This window comes from Eriocheir sinensis, chromosome 13, assembly GCF_024679095.1.
Source record: "Eriocheir sinensis breed Jianghai 21 chromosome 13, ASM2467909v1, whole genome shotgun sequence".
Lineage (NCBI taxonomy): Eukaryota > Metazoa > Arthropoda > Malacostraca > Decapoda > Varunidae > Eriocheir > Eriocheir sinensis.
Genome location: NC_066521.1, coordinates 1,179,082 through 1,201,732, shown reverse-complemented (window position 1 = coordinate 1,201,732; position 22,651 = coordinate 1,179,082). Strand labels below are relative to the sequence as shown.

General features: G+C 42.4%; 1 long non-coding RNA gene across 1 annotated transcript in view; it reads left to right on the top strand.

The window, feature by feature from the left end:
- Window positions 1-5,788: 5,788 nt before the first annotated feature.
- Window positions 5,789-22,651, top strand: part of LOC126997861 (uncharacterized) — a 33,434-nt gene continuing 16,571 nt past the window's right edge. The window contains exons 1-3 of the long non-coding RNA XR_007752419.1: window positions 5,789-5,803; window positions 6,012-7,284; window positions 10,937-11,057. This is a non-coding gene — a long non-coding RNA (uncharacterized LOC126997861). The remainder of the gene's footprint in view (window positions 5,804-6,011; window positions 7,285-10,936; window positions 11,058-22,651) is intronic.

Here is a 22,651-nt window from a genome sequence, read left to right as displayed (position 1 = left end):
CTTCAATCATGATTTCAGTGTTCTTCTTTACTGCCATGGAGTTTATGGTTCTAGGTGGTACATACGCTGTTGTGATCGTCATCCTTTCTCTGTTTTTGTTCTCCAAATTTACACTCACTATTTCTGCTCTTCCTTCTCCATATACTACTGATTTTACTAATAACTCCTTCTTTGTCATTATCATCACTCCTCCTCCACCTTTGCCCACTCTATCTCTCCTCCATACATTGTATTTTTTATCCAACACTATTTGGATGTCTTCATTTAGTTTAGTTTGTGTTAGGCATACTATCATTGGCTCCTTCTCTTGTAGGTAGTCTTGCAATTCCAGCTTACTAGATATTAGTCTGCTTACATTTGTATACATCACATTCAATCCCTTTACTGTGTCGATCTTGTCTAACCTTCGCTCTCTTTCATCTCCCTTCTGTACCACTTTCTGACTTGATCTCCCATAACTGTGTGTGTGTGTGTGTGTGTGTTTATATACCTAGTTGTGACATACGGGAAAAGAGCTACGCTCGCACTGTCCCGTCTCCATATCCTCTCTTATCCAACTTTTTCTTAAAATCATGAATGTTTCTTGCACAAACCACCTCCTCCTCCAGTCCATTCCATAGCTCAATGCTTCTGTGTGTGTGTGTGTGTGTGTGTGTGTGTGTGTGTGTGTGTGTTAACACAAGAGCCCCCTCCACCTCCACATAAGTACTCTACACTAATTTTCTCTCCATATGCTAAAGTTTTCTGCAAGCAGATAACAGAAAGGCAGCAAAATGCCTTTGCATTGAAGGAGCTTGGGTAGTGTGTCAGCCACGTGGCCCATGACAAGTATATCAAGGCTCGTGGCATTCAGGAGGCTGCATCCCTCCCTGCAGGCAAGGGTCAGGCGATAAAGGGATATGTAGGTGCTGCTGATAATGTTTTACAGCGTTAAGTATTGTTAAATCCATCCATCACAACAGCAACACTAAATGAGAGGCACCCAAACTTGTATAAGTCTCTCGGTACGGATGGTACCCTCTGAGCGCTGCCGCCTCTCAAGGTCGTCAGCAGTCCGCCGTGACATGCCTATATCTCAGGCTACATGGGTTACTGAGTGCCTATACTGAGACAGTTGCTGATCATAAGGGTAATGATAATCTCCTGTCACCTTCTTATGGTTAGGGGGGTTCGTGGTGCAGTGGTTAGCACACTCGGCTCACAACCGAGAGAGCTCGGGTTCGATTCCCGGGCGGAGTGGAAAAATTTGGGTGGCTTTTCCGATACCCTACACCCCCGCCCACCAAGCAGTGAATGGGTACCAGGTATTAATTGGGAGTTGTGTCCTGTCTCCTGGGATCTGTTCCCTTCTATTAATTCCTTCCTCTTCTGTCTCTCTCCGGCATATGACCACAGATGTTGCGCTGACTAAACAAAACTTTCCAACTTTCCTTCGTACGGCACATTCCAACAGCTGGTGACCAAATTATGGTAAAGTATAAGGGCGTAATGGTGGGTTGGCGTCACCTGTTGATGTAGAGACAAACTGTCTCTTATTTACTTTCCCACAGCTCACTGGCTGTTGGCTCCCTGCTGGCTGTTAGGGGAAGGTGTGCAGGTCTGACACAAGTGGGCTTAGTTTCATTGGATGACCCGTATGGCTGTGAAACAGAAATACAAGAGAGCGTGTGCTAGCGTTTGAGAAGCGCGGTGAAAACAGGGCCAATAATGGCGTCCAAATCTTAAGTTGTCGGGACTCTCTCTATAAAGGGACTAGTGGCGGCAAGTGAACAATAAACCCCGCCCCGGCACCCCGCCTGGCCTGACAGCATTATGTACCAACGTCTGGCAAGGCCACACTCCACAGAATCTTCATTGATTCTTGTCTTTCTATTATTGCTTTCTCATACCAAAACAGCTTTTCCACTGCTAAATTACAGCTTCCTCTTACCATAGATGAGATGCAAAGCCTGAAATTTATGAGAGGAGTGCAATCCGTTCAAAATAAAAAGTGAGTGATAGGGGTTCCATTATCTCTATAAGTATGGCAAAAATGACCAAATTCATATCAAGCAGGTATAAATCACTAAATCAAAGGTTATTAAAATACATAAAAAAGTATCAAAGTAATATACATCACAGAAACTTTATGGGGCTGCTATGAAAAACGCGCTTCCAGAAGGCGTACAGCAGTTTGCCGCCAAGCCGCCCAGAAGGCGTACAACGGTTTATGGGTTAAAGATACCAATGCCTTTTTACCCCAATACTCTTATTACCCCAATGTTACCTTAAAGATACCAATGCCTTTTTACCCCAACACTTATTACCCCAATGTTACCTTAAAGATAGCAATGCCTTTTTACCCCAACACTTATTACCCCATGCTGTACGAATTGTAGAGGTTGTTGGGTTTCCGTCAGTCTCTGCATGGCCAGGAGGGGGTGGCAAAACGGTGTCCTCTAGTAGGGGCCTTGAACTGACTGGCACATGGCCACGCGTACGACGCCTTGCACGGACAATGTGACAGCTGGGAAGGCGACTTGGAGTTTGCTGGTCACTCAAATTGCTTGGGTCATACTCATCTTTCTCTTCCGAACTGGCTCTCAGATTGTTTGGGGGACCTGCCTCTGTGGCCAGAATGGGATCTAGAACGGGACCTAGAATGGGATCTACCAGTCCTGCGGTGGATGAATGACACATTGGAAGGCGGGGCAGGATGAGGTTGGGAAGTAGAAGGTTGGGGAGGAGGTGATGGGGAAGTAGGAGGTGGGGAGGGTGCCAAAGGGACAAAGGATTGTGAGGTGGACTGTGTTACCTCACCATACTCAAGTCTACGTGGTCTTGGTTGTCCATTGCCGGACTTCTTTCTTGTTCCATAAAACGTGCAAGGTGTAGTTGTAGCAGTTGTGGTGGTGGTAGTAGCGGTGGTAAGAAGCGGCCGTGAAGTAGACCGAGTAGTGCGGCGTCCCCTCAAGGTAACCCTTTGTTCACCACTTCCTCTTCTGAGTTCAGCGGAGGCAGGAGGATATAGAAAGGCATGATGGGTAAAGCCTTCAGTTCCATCACCATCATCGCCCGTATCACCACACACGCTTGGAAACACACGCTTGGCAGGGCTGGGCTCGGGTATGTACTGTCTTGTTGGTAACAAAGGCGGCTCAATATAGTCGGGTCATATCATACTTTTAGTTTTCAATATAAACCACGGGTCCCTATCGCAAACTCGGTGAATCGCAAACTTAAAACTTGCAATCCTGGAGACAGTACTGTATTTAACAATTACATATGGTACAATTTTGACGGATAGCCTGTCCACTTCTGCTAAGTTGATGCTAGATCATTGCTACCGAGTACTTTGTGGTGCAAAATAAACCAATTTGTGACAGGTGTCATCCAGCCTGATTTGACATGGAAGTGACCTTCCAATTGCTACCTGTCACCATGGCCTCCATTTTACTCAAATTTTGAGTTGTGCGCTTTGAACAATGTCCTTTTTTTATGATACTTGTCACAGCTTGATGCGCCCATGAGGCACCAAGCTCATCCCATGTGACACGTCCGTGTCACTGTTCAAATATGGTGGTATTGAAGGGTCACAAGGACTCGGTTTTGGGTTATTTAATGGTGCAATTTGGCACAAGGTGCCTCATGGGCGATGCCAATAAAGAGGGTAAATATTCAGTTTACACTTATCGAGAGATGAAGTAGAGTGATAATTTGAGGGAGACTGAAGAAGACTTGAATGTCGATCCATCTGTCCATCATGGTGGCCTGAGGAAGACTGAGCTTCAGGAAGCTGCCTACGTATCACTGCACTACACCCCCGCGTAGTAACACTTCATGAATATAGTTCTTTAAAACTATAAAATATAAATACTTGCTTTAATATAGAGAAGAAAATAATGTAGAACTCGTAAAGACTTTTATGTCCGAAATCGTAATGATCTACGCGCATTCTGGATATTACTGACATGGGAACTAGTTTGTACTGCAAGGCAGCTATGAGGCTCGGTCTGTCTATAAACAACAACAATGGACTTCGAAAATTGAAGCCACCCAACTTTATAATTAACGAGGCTTGTGCCTCTGGCCCCTCCCCAAGGTAAAACGTATACGAAAATGCATTATGATAATAATTATTTCACGTGTCAAATTTCTACGAATATTGGTTTGGAGTGATGCTTCCCTTAATCCCTAACAATGAACATGGTGTCTTATTACCCCAAATCAACATGAAATGTCTTTTTTTTTTTCTATTCATTTTCGCCTATGGGCTATGGCGCCGGTGGGCTTTTGATGGTAGGGCCTGATGGTTGTCTTCATCCCGTTTTGGCGCAGGCAAGTGTTTACAGTGGCGCCATCTTGCATTGGCTCATGCTGCCTCCTGAAGCTCATCTTTGATCCAAGAATCTAAAGTCCGGGTTGATAGGTGGTCTTCAGGATAGCATGTGGGTAGTCTTAGGCCACTTGGCAGTGACTGAAAAATCCCAGCTTGTGGCACCGGGCGGTGCGCTAACCTGTGTCGTCCTGGACATGGAGCCGTCACGCTATCCACTCAGCCACCGCCTCGCCTTTTACTCAAATTATCCCTGATTGCCAACTGTATCCTAATGTTTATTGGAATATAAAGATGTCTTCTCACCCCATGTACTACAATGATCTTACCTTGTTGACTTATCTGGTGGGCCCCCTATCCGGGTCCAGTTCTGCAATAACTGAGAACTGATACGTCAGTCTGACGGGCTCTTAAGAATTAAAAATCTTACCAGAACAAGGGGTGACTGATTAGGTGATCAGATGAGTGATATAACAAAGTTGTTCTTAAAGCGGTTGATCTTAACAATTACTGCTCCTACCCCGTCAAAAAAGCCTGGGAACCTGTGGGGAATCAGTTTTTTGGGGGAAAGGCAAATGGACTGAAATATGGGCCTTCAAAATTTACCTATAATAGGGAAAATTCCTTAGTCCTGAAATTTTAAGGAAAGATCCCTAAACTTATTGCCTTGTAATCTGTTCAAACATAACCCAGCTGCGGCAGACGCTGCTACTGCCAGTCTGTTAATGAGTATTTGGTTTTGGCTTGTCATTGGATGGCCAGTGAAGTGGACACCCCCCACCACCGCCACCCCACTCCGTCCTGTGCTACGTATTTCTGACGGCGCACACCATGCATGTGTCTAATACATTTGAATTAATCAAACCTAACTCTACATAATCTAACTTTGACCCCCCTCCCTCTAACTGGGGGGGGGGGCTTTGCCCCCCATTGCCCCCCTTCTAAATTAGGGCCTTTGCCTCTCTCAACCCCCCTGTGCTAAGGAGAGCAGCTCAATCTGCCCATCTTGTCAGTCACACACTTGACATTCAACACCCTAAGGAGTGTTATATTTTCCCCATATTGATTGCAACCTGTCGCGAGAGGAAACAACTATTTGAAAACTCACAACCCTAATTAAGTCTATCATTTCAGACATTATTTGAAATAAATATTTAACAATTACATATGGCACAATACCTGTCCACTTCGACTACGTTGATGCTAGATCATTGGTACCTATAAAAAAATAAACTGATTTGTGACAGCTGTTATCCAGCCCTGATGCTCCTGCTGTTGACTGACCTGAGAGTGGCCTGCCAATTGCTACATATTACCATGGCCTCCATGTTACTCAAATTTGAAGTCGTGTGCACAGAAAAAATCTGGTTTGTTTTGTGACACATGGCTGTCACAGCTTGATGCGGCCACAAGGCACCAAGCACACACACCGTGACACGCCCTTGTCACAGTTAATAAATGTTTGTATTAAAGGGTCACACTGGCTCAGTTTAACCACTTCGCCACGGGACGCTCAAAAATAAGAAGTCAAGACAGCAGCAAGGATGTTTTAGCTTCTTTTCCATTTGCTTCAGTGGAATACAAGTTTGCATAGACATTTTTCTGCTGTGTTAGAAAGTGGGAAGTCATCTTAAACACTTTTTTTATAAGTTAGTAAAGGAAAAAAATGCAGGAAAAATGGAGCTCGTAAAGAAAGGGTTAAAGAGGAGAACCTTGCATCTGTCATTTATTTTCTCGTTTACCAATTAAAAGAAAAGTGATCAACTACATTTTTATTAACCCGTCCACTGCAGTTGGAACAAATTTGGCTTTCACTTGTAGCCTGATAACAATAACATATACTCCCAGGTCTTCCTTTGCTTCTGTGGTGGATAGTGGAGTATTTCCCATGTGGTATTGGTGTGCTGGATATCCCCTCCCAAGTTGTAGGACTTTACATTTTTCTCCATTGAATCGTAGCAGCCACTTTTTGATCAATTCTTGTAGCTTGGTGATGTCTTCTTGGAGGAAATCTGCAGTTAATGGGTTAACAACAGTATCACGTATTGTATTGAAGTGTAATTGTTCCAAGCCTCAGAGAAACACAAGTAATTTACGATACTTTAAAGAATAGTTCAAGCTTTGTGGGCCCTGTGACCTGACACCCACTGACTGGCAACTCTGAATATACCTCATTAGCATAAATCCAGACCAACCATCACCCAAAGACTTATAGTAAAAAATCACTTTAATGATACAGTCAAGTACAAAGATGGTATATTTGAGGTTGGCTGACCCTGGAAACATTACGTCCTTGTATTAACATCAAATTATAATCAGACAAATATACAATAGGGTTGTATTATGAGGAAATTAAGAAAAAACAAAACTAAGTAGGCCTGCTATGATAAAATAATAAAAGGAAGGAAGGAAAATCTCCGCCAGGCTCGTGGAACTGCCTATGGTAAGTAATTCTCACTTTATGATTATGTTTAAGCCTCTCGAGCCAAAAAAGAAAATGGTGGATACTGACAACTGCAGACATTGCACCCCTTGTTGACAAGTAATGCAAGTCTTCAAATAACTTGTAGTTAATCTCTCAGATGTGATGCCTCCATGTGCCATGCTAAGTGTGGTAAAAGTCTTGGGCAGGGACTGAATAGTGACAATTGCCGGCCCAAGTCTAGTAAGTGTTTGGGAATGGTGTGTTTTGAAGACTTTGAGGTCACGTCCTGGTAATCCAGAAAATATGCTGATCCAGAGGGTCTGTGACCCCTGCACGCCAGATGCAAGGACTTTTACCATGTTATCATATTTATTATTGTTGTTATTATTATTATTATTATTATTATTATTATTATTATTATTATTATTATTATCATCATAATAACTTGATGTTAATGCAATGCCCTTTTCTCTGTTTTCAGATGAAATTGGTCAAGATCATGATTGTGTTTGGTGCCCTCCTTGCCCTCCTTGCTCCAGCTTCTGTAAGTTCAATCTCTCTCTCTCTCTCTCTCTCTCTCTCTCTCTCTCTCTCTCTCTCTCTCTCTCTCTCTCTCTCTCTCTCTCGAAATGCATAAAAATTCAAAGTTTTGAAAATCCAGCATTGTCCAGTAACAGCTGGCATAGTGAAGCCTAGTGTAATTACTGAACACTTCAATGTGAAAAGTAAGCCAGTCCCGGCGAGGTATATACGGGAGGTGAGGAGGGTGCTGCAAGCTGTCCAAAGACCTTTCCCGTGTCCTCACTTTCTTGATACCTCTTCCAACTCTCTCTTCATTAACTTCTGCAACATTCGCAGTCTACGTTCTAAGTTTCATTCTGTGGAGCACCACCCCTCCTCTAAACCTCACCTTCTCTTCCTCACCGAAACACAGGTTTTGGTGGCTACTGACAGCAATCTCTACAGTCACCTCTCGAATAACGCGAGGGTTACGTTCCTGGAGATGTTGCATTATTTAAAATCACGTTGTTTAAACATAATTTCCCCATAAGAAACAATGGTAATAGGGAGGTGTTAACACTGGGAAAGTCTGCCTATTTTGGGGACTTTGTAACTCTAACCTTAAAAATACATTATTAATACAACAGTAGGTCACAGGAACAACAAAAAGACACGTTCTCATTTTATTTAAATTTGTTCTTCACCTGCGTCAGCCACCGTCCCTCACCCCCCGCTCCCTTCACCTCTGCCACTCCGCCTCACTTTCCTCCTTCCTCTTCCTTTGACTACCCATGCTATTGGTGACAAAGATAACTCCTTTAAGTTAAAGTTTTCTAAGGAAAGAATGGCTACATTATTACATTTGTAAGTCACTGACAACAAAAACACGTCCTCACACCCACCATCACGTTGCACTGGTCGGCGGCGTCTGCCGAATCCTCACCCCGCTTCAATGTTGCCATATTGTTGTACTCAGCCACTTACATTTCCTGACTTCCTGCCATATTGTTGTACTCAGCCACTTACATTTCCTGACTTCCTACCCCCAAACTGTCTTCTGGGCTCCAGTAACAAAACTAATTTATAGTTATCATTAAAAGAGTTAGATTCCGATGTTTCTTGGCAATAGTTAGGCGTCAGAAACCAGTAAATACTATGCTCTGAGTACGATAATTTGGCAACGGTGCCTTGCTCTCACCCTATACCTATACCTATCGTATAGTGTGTGTCCGCCTTTATGGGGAAAATTGAAAACCATCGACATCTTGCGCTTGGCCACCCGTCCGGGCAGTCAAGCGCACGCTTGCAGACAGCGTCGGGGCCAGCCCCGAACAGCTGACGGGGGGCTGATGACAGTGATGGCAATGATGAGCATCGGCGGCGAGGCCCCTGCATCGGCAGCACCCGAACGGCATCCCCATCGGGGCCCGCGCACGTGACTGTGTTTATTAAGGCGGCGTCACACGGCAAATTTCCCCCAACATGTTGCTCGTTTTTGTTGGTGAAATCGCCCAACAACAATGTTGTGCATCACACTGTACTGACCCTGAACTGTTGTGTTGACGCCACGCTCCAACAACAACAAACACCACGCCAGCATCTCTCCAGCCACTTTACCATGAATCGGAAGGATATTGAGATTTTAGAAGATTGTGCTGCTGCATTGCACGTAATGAAGCATGTGCTACGACTGCAGAAGTGCCAGAACAAATTTGTTTACCTTGCGCCAGGCAGACTCCGCCCAGCATACCATCACATTCAGTTGAGTGTTATAAATAACTTTACACAGTGGACAAATAAATTACAAACACATACATGCACATGTACGTCAGTTTTTGGAGTTTTACAGTTGACAGTTTGAGTAAATATGTACGATGATTGATTTTCAATTTACATTTACATCTTGTAGCACGAATGTCATTTGACCCCGATTTCTCCCAACCAACCAACCAGTGAACCATTGTCCATCCTTCCCGATCTGCCAAATCTTGTTGGTGGCTGTTCATTTTGCCCAACCACCAACCAAAACGAGCAACATGTTGGGAGAAATTTGCCCTGTGTGACGCTGCCTTTATGGGCTTGGGCTTCTCAATTTGCCAATTCCCTTCCTCCACATGTTGCACGGGACCCCTTTCCTTTCTTCCATCTCTTCTTTTTGAAAAACAAGAGATGGAAGAAAAGAAAAAAGTCCCGAGCAACATGTGGAAAACAAGAATTAGCAAATTGAGGAGCCCGGGCTCACAATAAACACAGCCACACACACACACACACACACACACACACACACGGGCCCCAACAAAAGCTCCGCCCGGGCAGCGTCGATGCGGGGGTCACACCGCCGACACCCATCATCACCATCACCATCATCAGCCGCCCGTCAGCTGCTCAAGCCCGGCGCGCGGCCGGGGCCGCTGGCACACATGCGCCGGGCTGCCTGGATCATAAAAATTAAAAATTGTTCCGAGCTAGAAGGGAGGCTGGGTATATTTGTCCGGTGTGACACAAGCTTTAGAAACGTATTTTCAAGCAACGGACCGCCCTTCCCCCTTTTTAATCCGTTAAATCGAGGGCTGAGTGAACTTATGTTGTGTTATGGGGTAAGAAGTTGGTGCACATGCTGGTGGTTCCAGAAAAATTACTATGATTTTCAAATAAAGCAATGTAATGTAATAAACCTTTTTCAAAAAATGCTTGTGAAGCAGGATGCAGCTTTTAGTGTAGCCAGGACGGTGCAGTGAGCCGCATCATGCAGGAGAGGGTAGCGGGTGGAGGCCTGGCAGTGCCACACACCTTTTATGGGGCTGCAGGAGAACTGATGTTGCTAGTAAATAAACAGTATGTTGGGTAAATGAAACTTGAAATGTGTGACTTTAACCTGTTTGCTGCGATCGGCACAGATTTCGCCTTCACTAATGGCCTGGTAACATACACTCCCAGGTCTTTCTCTGCCTCTTTGGTGGATAGTGGACATTTTTCTCAATTGAATTGTAGCAGGCACTTTTTGCTCCACTCCTGTAGCTTGGTGATGTCTTGTAGGAAAACCACAGGCAAGGGGTTAAAGGTAAAGTTTGGGGCACTTGCTACAGCTGCACTTGGCCTTGGTGCTCATCTCCATCACATTGGCCCTTGAGCCTGTGGTGGGAAGAAAGCATTATCCTGAGACACAGGGCCAGCGTAACATCCAGGATACTACGGTTTGCCCTACCCAGGTTTTCCTAGGTGCCCATTTATGTACCAGCCCAAAAGGGAGGATGGACAGCTGGGTGAACCACATGCCAGCTGTTCAGGCTGGGATTCAAGCCCGGGCCAGCAGGTTCATAGCTAGACACACAAACTACTGCATCATGGAGTTGCCTATGATGCAGTCCCAGGTTGCCAACTTATCTTAACCCCTTGACTACGGATTTCCGACAAGGTGACATCGCCAAGCTACAGGAATGGAACAAAAAGTGGCTGCTACAATTTAATGAAGAGAAATGTAAAAGTCCTGCACCTTGGGAGGGGATATCCAGCACACCAATACCACATGGGAAACACTCCACTATCCACCACAGAGGCAGAGAAAGACCTGGGACTATATGTTTCCAGGCTACCAGTGAAAGCCAAGTCCGTGCTAATCGCAGCAGACGAGTTAAAATTTCTAGGCTTATTTAGCTACAATAAAACTAATAACTTCCATATAATTGAAATTTTAGGTTGGAGCTTCACGTGAAAAAGAAAGCTCCCGGGATCAAAATGGGAATTTCCTGCTGTACGGCGCTGCTGCTGTGGCTGGAGGAGCGGCTGCAGTGTTTGCAGCTCCTCTAATACTACCGGGTGAGTAGAGTGCCTGAATTTTGTAGCAGATTATATACAGTAGACACAAAGATTTTTAGGTATTTCTTTGCAATGTATATATTGGTTTGGATTTAGCATGTACTATAGTATATGATGCAGATGAAAAGTAGCCTTAAAGCAAAGGAGAGAAAGGAAAAATGGTGAGTGAATAACCCAGATATTCTTGTTTTTAGGTAAAAGGCTGAAGGATTTATATTAAAATTTCAGAGCTCTTTCCCAAATCTTCCTGATAGTATTGGCCGGGCTGAGTGTCTCTCACGGCATATCCGGGAATGCCACGTGCAACAATTTTGAAAAGCCACCACTGAATATACCTAGATTTAAGCCATAGAACTAAATGCAATCATCATGTTTTATATATCTGCATAAGGGGAATTAAATGGAACACAGACAGACGAAAATTACTGGTAGTTTTTTTTTTTGTTTTTTTATTTTACAACAAAGGAGGCAGCTCAAGGGCACACAAAAAAAGAAAACAATAATAAAAAAAAAAGCCCGCTACTCGCTGCTCCTAAAAAAAAAAAAAAAAAAGTTGGATACATAAACTTACAAGAAATACGAGGTACTGTGTTGATCAAATTCAAATATTTATTAGAACAGTGGGGGGAAGTTACAAAGACTGTACGTACAAAGATAATATACAATCTGTGTATATACGAAGAGACAGAGAGGAAAAAAACAGAGGTAAAGGAGGAGATAGAGGGCTTCCGGGCAGACGGCACTGCTATTTTCATTATTTGATAGTATTAGGAAGTAGAGGATGGCAGGAACATATAGAAGATTGATTGAGGCAGCTGTGATGGATTACATTCTGTTACAAATATATACATAGATTGTACAGTTCTTTACATAACACACATAAAAGGGATACATAGGGTCGTTCACAGATGGTACATGATAAAATAACATGATAATATAAGATAACATAAAAAGGGTACAGGAGACATGCACGATCATTCATTCACTGTACTTTACTCCCTTATTGTAGCACTGACGGGTTGGCAGGCTTGTGGGCAGGAGTGCAGGAGAGGGAGGAAGTTATAGAGTGGAGCAGAAAATACCACCTCACACAGCAGGGGGCTATTATCTCACACTGGGCTGACATGGAGAGCCCTTTCTTTTACCAACAGTTTTGTCAGCTGTTTGTGTGTGTATTTACCTAGTAGTAGTTTTACAGGGCCTGGGCTTACGCTCGTGTGGTCTCGTCTCCATATTTGTATTTGTCCAGCTTTTCCTTAAAGTTGTGCAAGCTCTTCGCCGATACTACATCCTCACTTAGCTATATTTCTTTATTATGTCTCTCAAGCATCTTCCTTTCCTCAATTTTTTACTGTGTCCTCGTGTGTTGCTGGTGTTTCTTCCTTCTCGTAGTAAAAACTCATTGTTTACTTCTTCCATTTTATTCAAGAATTTATAAATTTGGTATTAGGTCTCCCCTTTCTCTTCTTTGTTCCAGTGTTGGCAGGTCCATTTCCTTTAACCTTTCTTCATATGACAATCCCTCCAGTTCTGGAACCATTTTCATTGCCATCCTTTGTATTCTGTCTAGTTTTATTTATGTGTTTCTTCTTATGGGGAGACAACACTGCCTCCGCATATTCCAATTTTGGTCTAATCATATTGGTTATTATCTTTTCATCACATCCTTATCCATGTAGTGGAATGTTAATCCTACATTTCTCACCATTCTATACGTATCACCAAATATCCTATTACAGTAAAACCTCACCATTTGCGCGGCCTTAATTTGCGGCCATCATCCCACCATTTGCGCAGGTGGTCTTGCCGTTTGCGCACCTTGCCGCTGTGGTAACGACATCTCACTGGCAGCAAAATGGCGTCCACTGATCTTCTTTGGATGTTTACTAGCTATTTTGGCAGCAAAATGGCATCCGTTGATCTTCTGAGGACGTTTACTAGCTGTTCTGGCAGCAAAATGGCATCCGTTGATGTTCTGAGGACGTTTACTAGCTGTTCTGGCAGCAAAATGGCATCCGTTGATGTTCTGAGGACGTTTACTAGCTGTTCTGGCAGCAAAATGGCATCCGTTGATGTTCTGAGGACGTTTACTAGCTGTTCTGGCAGCAAAATGGCATCCGTTGATCTTCTGAGGACGTTTACTAGCTGTTCTGGCAGCAAAATGGCATCCGTTGATCTTCTGAGGACGTTTACTAGCTGTTCTGGCAGCAAAATGGCATCCGTTGATCTTCTGAGGACGTTTACTAGCTGTTCTGGCAGCAAAATGGCATCCACTAGCGAGCTACAGCTGTCTACCACCCACGCCCTCTCTGCTGCCAGTGAAGAACACTGCCAACGTACACAACATGTCGTTTCCCGCCATAACCCGATCGCCTCTCCTCGTCTCGTGGTGACTGCGATTATTCAGTGTTTTCTGCCTCACCTTTGCACCACCATCATGCTGCATGCAGCGTCATCGAAGCCTAAACCCCGGGAAAACCCGATGATGACCATAGCACAGGTGGAAGTAATTAAGAAGGTGTACAGTGGAAGAAAAAAGCGAGAGATTGGCCGGGAGTATGACATGTTTCCTGCCAGCAGACCTTTTTTTTATTTTTTTATTGATTTTTTTTTTTTTTTTATATGCTGGTAGGGAGGGTTTTGGGCCGTGACCGCCCATATGTATTTTTCCATATAGGTTATTAAGTTCGCCATTTGCGCATTCGCCATTTGTGCACCTTCAGACCGCCCATATGTGCGCAAATGGTGAGGTTTGACTGTACATGACTCTCAGACTGTTGATTATCCTGTATTGTCACTCCCAGATCTCTCTGTTTTTGAATTTTTAGTATTTCTCCATCTCCCATTCTATATGTCCATTTTGGTCTCCCTTCACTTTTTCCCATTTCCATTACATGACATTTCTTCACACTGAACTCCATCTCCCATTTCATACTCCAGTCCCAAATCTTATTTAGGTCCTCTTGCAGAATTTCACAGTCTTTACTGTTTCTTATATGTCTCAGCAATTTTGCATCATCTGCAAACAGGCTCATGTAACTGCTCACTTTCTCCAACATATCATTTATATATACTAGGAAAAGTATTGGTGCCAATAGTGATCCTTGGGGCACTCCACTATCTACAATTCTCCATTCTGATTTCATGTCCTTTACCACTGTTCTCATCTCTCTTCCCCTTAAGTAGCTTTCCATCCAGTTTTTCATTTTCCCTTTCAATCCTCCTTTATTTTCCAGTTTCCATAGCAGTCTTGTGTGTGGAACTTTGTCAAAAGCCTTCTTCAGGTCCAAGTAGATGCAATCTACCCATCTGTCCCTCTCCTGTGTTATGTCTGGCACTTTTGAGTAAAAGCTCAGTAAGTTTGTTACACATGAGCGCCCTTTTCTAAAGCCATCCTGTTTTTCTGTAATTATATTGTGTTCTAGAAATTTTGTCCATTGTTTCTTTATCACTTTCTCGCATATTTTACAAACTACACTGGTCAATGATACTGGTCTGTAGTTCAGAGGTTCTTCCTTTTTCCCGCTTCTATATATAGGGACCACCTCAGCCCTCTGCCACTCCTTTGGTACTTTACCAGCTGATATTGAGCACTTGATAATATCATATACTGGTCCAGCCAGCTGATTTCTGCATTCTTTCAGTATAAAACCTGAGACTCCATCTGGTCCTATTGCTTTCCTCTCTTCCAGCTCCTCCATTATTTTATATATCTCCTCTTTAGTTAGTATGACTTCTTCCATTTGAACATTTATCTTGTCTTCTTGTGGTTCATTGAATTGTTATTCTTTTGTAAAAACTTGCTGGAACCTTTTGTTTAGCAGCTCAGTCATGTCTTAGGATCTTCAGTTATCTTATTTCCATCTTTCAGTCTTTCTATTTTTTCCCATAGTTTGATTTTTCCATTTATGAATCTATAAAACAGTTTAGGTTCTTCCTTGCACTTTTCAACAATATCCTTTTCATATCCTTTCTCTTTTTCTCTCCTTATTTTCACGTATTCATTTCTTGCTATCTTAAAATCTTCTTTATTCCTTTGATTCTTATTTCTTTTCAATCTCTTCCACGCTTTGTCTCTTTTTTCCTTTGCATCTGCACATCTTTCATTAAACTAATTCTTCTTTCCTTTTTCTTTTGGTTTATATAATGGGACATCTTTCATAACTCCTGTTTCATACGCCTCCATAAAAATATCATACTTTTCCTGCACCACGCTTTTTCTCTTCAACTTTCCCCAGTCTACCTCTCCATAGTATTTCTTCAGATTTTCCATGTCCGCCTTCCTATAGTTTCTCCGTTTTCTTTTATATGATTTGTCCCCCTCAGTGCCTTCCTCCTCTGTTTCCATCTCTATTATCACATGATCACTCTTTCCCAGGGGACACATATACTTTAATTCATTTACCAAGTGCATTCCCTTTGTTAGCACCAGGTCCAGTCTTGCCGGTTCGTCATCACTCCTGTATCTTGTGTTCTGCGTCACCCACTGCATCACCAAGTTTTCCATAGTCAATATTAGAAATCTTTCCCCCCAGGCCATTTCACTACCTCCACTTTCAAATGTTTCCCAATTTAGCTCCTTACAGTTGAAGTCTCCAACTAACAAGACTTTTGTTTGATTTGAGTAACCTTCTCAAACTCTGAATGGTATCTTCAATCATGGCCTCATATTCTTCTTTACTCCATGAATTAGTTCTTGGTGGTACATAGGTTGCTATTATTGTCATCATTTCTCTGTTTTTGTTCTCCAGATTAACACTCACTATTTCTGCCTTTCCTTCTCCATATCCTACTGATTCACTAATACCTTCTTCCTCGTCATTATCATCACCTCTCCAACACCTTTACCCTTTCTGTCCTTCCTCCATACCTTGTAATTTTTATCAAACACTATTTGAATGACTTCATTCAGCTTTGTTTCCGTTAAACATACAATCTTGGGCTCTTTTTCCTTTAAGTAGTCTTGTAGTTCCAGTTTTCTAGATATTATCCCGTCTACATTCGTATACATCACACTTAATCCCTTATTTGTTTCAATTTTGTCTAGCTTCTGCTCTCTTTCAGCTTTTCCCTTATATATATATATATATATATATATATATATATATATATATATATATATATATATATATATATATATATATATTTTACATCAGTGGACACGGCTCAAGGGCAATAAAAAGAGTACACAAGAAAAAAAACTGCTACTCGCCGCTCCTATAAAAGATAAAAGTAAAGAGTTGCAAAAAGAGAGGTCAATTTTGGGTGGAGAGGTGTCTTGATACGCTATTCTTGAAAGAGGTCAAGTCATAGGCAGGAGGAAATACAGATGAAAGAAGGCTGTTCCAGAGTTTACCAATGAAGGGGATGAAAGAATGGAGATGCTGGTTAACTCTTGCATAAGGGGTTTGGACAGTACAGGGATGAGCATGAGTATACTCCGGCCAGCTCAAACATGTGGCTGTGACGTAGGCCTCTAGGGAATAAGCGACAGTACAGCGTTGCCACGTTTTAACCCCACCTTGGTTGCCTCTCTCTCTCTCTCTCTCTCTCTCTCTCTCTCTCTCTCTCTCTCTCTCTCTCTCTCTCTCTTAATTTCTCCCTCGCACATTCCTTTCTTCCTACTTCTCTCTCTCTCTTTCTCTTTCTTAATTCCTCCCTTGCACATTCCTTTCTTCCTACTTCTCTCTCTCTCTCTCTCTCTCTCTCTCTCTCTCTCTCTCTCTCTCTCTCTCTCTCGGACATTCCTTTCTTCCTACTCTCTCTTTCTCTTTCTTAATTCCTCCCTTGCACATTCCTTTCTTCCTACTTCTCTCTCTCTCTCTCTCTCTCTCTCTCTCTCTCTCTCTCTCTCTCTCTCTCTTAATTCCTCCCTCGCACATTCCTTTCTTCCTCCTTCTCTCTCTCTGTCTGGTCAAGGACGCCGATTGACCTGAGTGGAGTCACCTGACCGCTTCACCTGTGTGGATGGCGGGCGTGTCTGGGTGATGGCCGGGAGTGTTACCGCCGCCAGGATTTTAATTTTTTTTTTTTTTTTCCATACTTATGTCAGCTTATTTTAATGTACATTCCTTCACAATATAATCTCAATATAATTGTGAAACCCCTTACCCATCCCAAAACGAAAGGGAAACTCAATAATAAGTATAGCATTTTTTTTAGCAACACTGTAAAATATGTATGCCACGTTTCCTTGTATGCTTACAAATATCTTATCCATAATAAGTTAACTGTTCTTCCATACGTTATAATACTAAGATTAAATGTGTATGCATATTTGCTGATCATATTTGCCATGGTTTTACTTAAATTAGAACATTTCTACTTCACGGGCTGGGAGACACGCGGCAAGGCTGTACAAGGGATCCTGTACGCTTACTTCGCCCACAACCGCATGTTTAGTGCAGCCAAGGTATAGTAGAAAGTCGTGTGCAGCGGGGCCGCGGGAGGGGGGGAGGCATGCAGTTAGCAAGTTTAGAAGAGCAGTCAGCATGAAAATATTGATAGAAAATAGAGAAGCAACATGGCGGTGGAATTTAAGAGGTAGAAGGCTGTCAGTAGGAGGAGGAGAGCTGATGAGATGAAGAGCCTTAGGGCCACTTTCACAGTCACGTTTGTTTGTGTTGATCGTTCCCAATGAGCAGTGATCGCCGCTACCAACAAGAAATCCGCTTTCACAGTCGTCTTTCGCGGCGCTGTTTGTTTGCATCAGTACCAGAGATTGGAACCTCTGGTAACGGAGCTCTGGTAGCCGTGGGGCTCCCCAATGGAGCTTACCAATGACATTAATTAGTAAATAACACAAATTCTTGCTCTCAAATGGTTATATTATTTCTTTAAATAGATGTGAAAAAATATTAAACAATACAGCAACACGTTGCATGGCTTCAATGGTAATATGAGAAAAAAATTAGAATTTGAATGGCATGAACTCACTTCACCTGCTGACCAGTAAACGTCCTATTGAGAATTTCAATTTGATTGATTGATGGTTTATTGTTGTCAAACTCGTATTATTCTAGTTAGCCTAATATGTATGCATAGGGCATATATATATAATGAAATCAGCCCTATTAAACTCTTCACTACGGCCGGGCCAAAACAGTGCCCCGCGTTGTATCCGGGATTGGCGCGTGCCAAATTTCAAATGTTGCTATTTAATATAACAAGTTTTCAGCCATAAACTCAACATAATCATCATGTATTATATATGAAAACATGCAGAATTAAATGGTGCACATAAAGAAACTCACTACGGCTGGGCCAAAAACAGTGCCCCGCGCTGTATCCGGGATTGCCATGTGCGCCAAATTTCAAATGTCGCTATTGACTATAACAAGTTTTCAACCATAAACTCAACATAATCATCATGTATTACATATGAAAACATGCAGAAGTAAATGATGCACATAAAGAAACATAAATTAATTGATAGTTTTGAAATGTAAGCATAAACATAGAGATAAAATAACTTGTATATTGGATAAAGCGAGCCAGGACGCAGCATGCGTGTCCTCGGATATTGTACGGGGCACGCAAGGACGCAGTATATGCGTCCCCGTGTTGAAGTGGTTAAGTAAAGAATAAATCTGAAGTCTGTTAAATAAGTGTGAATAATGAATAAATGTAAGTGATATACACTGATATAGGTGAAGAGTCTGTCTTGCTGACATCTGCTAATATAAGAGAACTTTAATTAATACTTCTCACCATTATTTCACCTTTTCCGCCTAGGAAATATTAGGCTATCAGCAGATTTGAGGGGTGTATCAGCGAGACACTCCTCATTTCTTCATCATATTTATTCTTCATAGTTACTCTTTATATATATTCTTCATGTTTACTTTTTGTACGTTTATTTTTTTATTACTCCTTCATAATCCCCCGCTCAGCTGATGTAATGTTGACATTTCCCGCCGCTCCGGCATACCAACACTGCCGAATCACGCACCTTCGTCTTGTCGTGATCGTTACCACACTAGTAGTCCCTGATGCCACGAAAACAGCGACTGAAAGTGGATCGAAGCGATGGTAACGGCTGCTACCAGGTTGGTAGGGCCTTTGGATAGGGTGCGTACCAGACGGCTGTGAAAGCGGCCCTTAGACTCCACGAGTGTTTTGACTTAAGATCAAAAATGTTCCCCCAAAATTGTCTTGGTTTACGAGTGGTGATTTGGTGTACAAGTCAAAGACCAGAGCATGGGTTCCTTTTGTTGCCACAAGTTGTTCAGAGCTGAAAACAATGGGAAAAAGCTTCAAGCTGGTGTCACACTTGGCCTTTTTTCTCCAACTGCGTTGGCTGTAGGCGCAACTGGCAACTCCAACTTTTCTGGGTGTGTGTCACACACGACCAAGGTCTGTTGCTCGTATCCACAACATAAACAGTCGGCCTGTATCCACATGGTGCAGTTTGCCAAAGCAAGGGCTGTTGTGGCTTGTGCTGCTGTTACTCAGATTATGGACTTGTTGCCACAGTTAAATGGAAGGAGGAAGCCGTTGTGGGTACGGTCATGGCTCCAAAGATGAGAGGACAGGAGTGTTTACCCAAACCAACAACTCGCTCCCAGTTGGGTGTACGGGCAACCACGGTTGCTCCTAGCTCCAACGGTTGGAGGTAAACACCCAGTGTGACACCGCCTGCACTCCACGTTGTACACTCACAGAGGCAGCACCCGCGCGCCCATGTCCGCTTACGTTTGTGGTCTACTGTGCGATCTTTGTGTTTTCAGCACTATATTATTACTATATATAATTTATATTTATATTATTTTAATATATATATATATATATATATATATATATATATATATATATATATATATATATATATATATATATATATATATATATATATATATACTATACAGTCGTCCCTCAAATAGTATGAGGGTTAGGGACCCAGGACCCCCGTACTATTCGAAAATCCGTATAAAATTAGTGCTCCCCGTAAAAACTCCCTGGGCTGCGTTTGAGTGAGGGAATTGGGACTCTCGGAATGTCCCGAGTGCTCTCAAACGCGTGACGCGGCAGCACAATTTGCCAACTCGGCACGTCCACTAGCTTCCGGCTTTTAGAGGTGGAGCACCTTCTTGCTGTGATGACGTCATCAGCAAACATGGCGGCCCAGATAAACACATTTAAGAGTTTCCATTGCATTTCACCTCTCTGTACCATCATAACCACTGCAGCTTCCTTTTCATCTTCTGTTGTAAGGAGTTTGATCATCAGCCAGGACAGGTAGTAATGCATGTTATACATCGCCAGGGGTGGTCTGGGCGCCCGAGATGTCCCGACTCGCTCTCTCAAACGCACTGGCAGGAAAATCAGCATACACCATTTTGTTGCGAGTGAGACGCTGTTACCATAACAACGACGAGGCTTAGTAAAAGGACGGCCTTTATCTCCACTTTTGCAGCACTCTTGGAGCGCTGGCAGTTACTGCAGCAAGAATTTCTTTTACACTGATAGATACAGCGAACACTGCTCTCATTCACGTGGTATGCTCTCCCTACCGCAGCGTAACTTCTCCGAAATCTGAATTCTTCTGCAAGATGAACACCTTTCTCGAACTCTTTGTGGTGCTTTCAGCAGGTGTTTTGGTAGAACAGTGTTGCCACTCACGCCATGGCAATTTGGTGCAACGAGCGGGAAATTTAAAAATCCTAAAAAAAATTCTTCCATGACAATCCATATAAAACTGAAACTGTACTGTTTGAGGGACGACTGTATATATATTTCAAGATGGCGCCACTATGAACACTCGCCTGCGCCAGAACGGGCCGGGCTGACCATCAAGGCCCCCCGGGAATAAGCCTTGGACCAACCATCAGGAACTCAGAATCCACCGGGAAGAAGCCTACCGGTGCAATAGGCCAAAAACGTTAAAAAAAAAAAAATATATATATATATATATATATATATATATATATATATATATATATATATATATATATATATATATATATATATATATATATATATATATATATATATATATATATATATATATATATATATATATATATATATATATATATATATATATATATATATATATATATATATATATATATATATATATATATATATATATATATATATATATATATATATATATATATATATATATATATATATATATATATATATATATATATATACTATATTACTTATATTATTTATTATTGCTAGATGTTAGTAAAATTACTTTTATTCTGTACAAAATAATGTAAAATGATTTTTATTTTAATATTTTTGGGGGGATATGGGATGCATTAACCCATCTGATGCGATTGGAATGAATTTGGCTTTCACTGGTAGCCTGGTCACACATATTCCCATATCTTTCTCTACCTTTGCGGTGGATAGTGGAGTGTTTCCCATGTGGCATTGGTATGCTGGATATCCCCTCCCGAGATGCATGACTTTACATTTTTCTTCATTGAATTGTAGCAGCCACGTTTTCATCCATTCCTGTAGCTTGGTGATGTCTTCTCGTAGGAAATCCACAGTCAAGGGGTTAATGGGATTCACATTAATTTTAACCCCTTCAAAGCGAGGACGTGTATACTGCGTCCTTGTGTGCTCCGTACCATATCCGAGGATGCGTACACTGCGTCCTGGCTCGCTTTAGCCGGCACACGAGTTATTTCATCCCTGATATTGTACGATTGTTTTTAGGATGTAGGTCAGATATGATACGGTGTCTTATTTGACTCAATGTTATTGTGTAATAACATGTGTGTCTTGCGCGCATTTGTACTTGACATTAACAATCAATTCTAACAGAAAATAACAAAAATAATGAGAAAGAAATGATATATGTGTGTTGGTGGAGTTCCTCTTTCCTGGTGTTGCTAAGTGGGTGGGTAGTGAGTGCATTGTCTCACCGCCCCCTCAGCTCTGTGACGCGGCGTGAGGCTCACACGCGAGCTCCGCCCTCCCCCTCACATCCATCCAGCTGTCTGCTCTTCCTTCCTTCCTTCCTTCCTTCCTTCCTTCCTTCCTTTCTTCCTTCCTTATACCTCCTCTCTGCAGTGTGTGTGTGTGTGTGTGTGTGTGTGTGATACAGCATGAGGCTCACGCTCGAGCTCCAGCCTCCCCCTCACATCCATCCCACTGTCTGTTTTTTCTTTCTTTCTTCCTTCCCTATACCTCCTCTCTGCAGTGTGTATTTACCTAGTTGTGAAATACAGGAAAAGAGCCGTACTAGGTTCGTGCTGTCCCGTCTCCATAACGCTTATTATCCAGTTTGGCTTTAAATTCATGAATCGTTTTTGCACGCAGTCTCCTTGTCAAGTCCATTCCATGTTGTTATGCTTCTGTATGGAAAACTGTATTTCTTGATGTCTCTCCTACAGTTGCTCTTCTTCAATTTCTTACCATTGCCTCTTGTTACACTTCTGTCACGTACCACTAGGTCTTCCCTGTCCAATTTCTCCAATCCCTCTTGTATCCTGTACAATGCTATTAGGTCCTCTCTCTCTCTTCTTCTCTCCAGTGTTGTTAGTCCCAATTTCTCCAGTCTTTCTTCATAAGTATGTCCTCTCAGAGTTTCCGGTAATTTAGTCGCTGCTCTTTGTATTCTTTCCAAC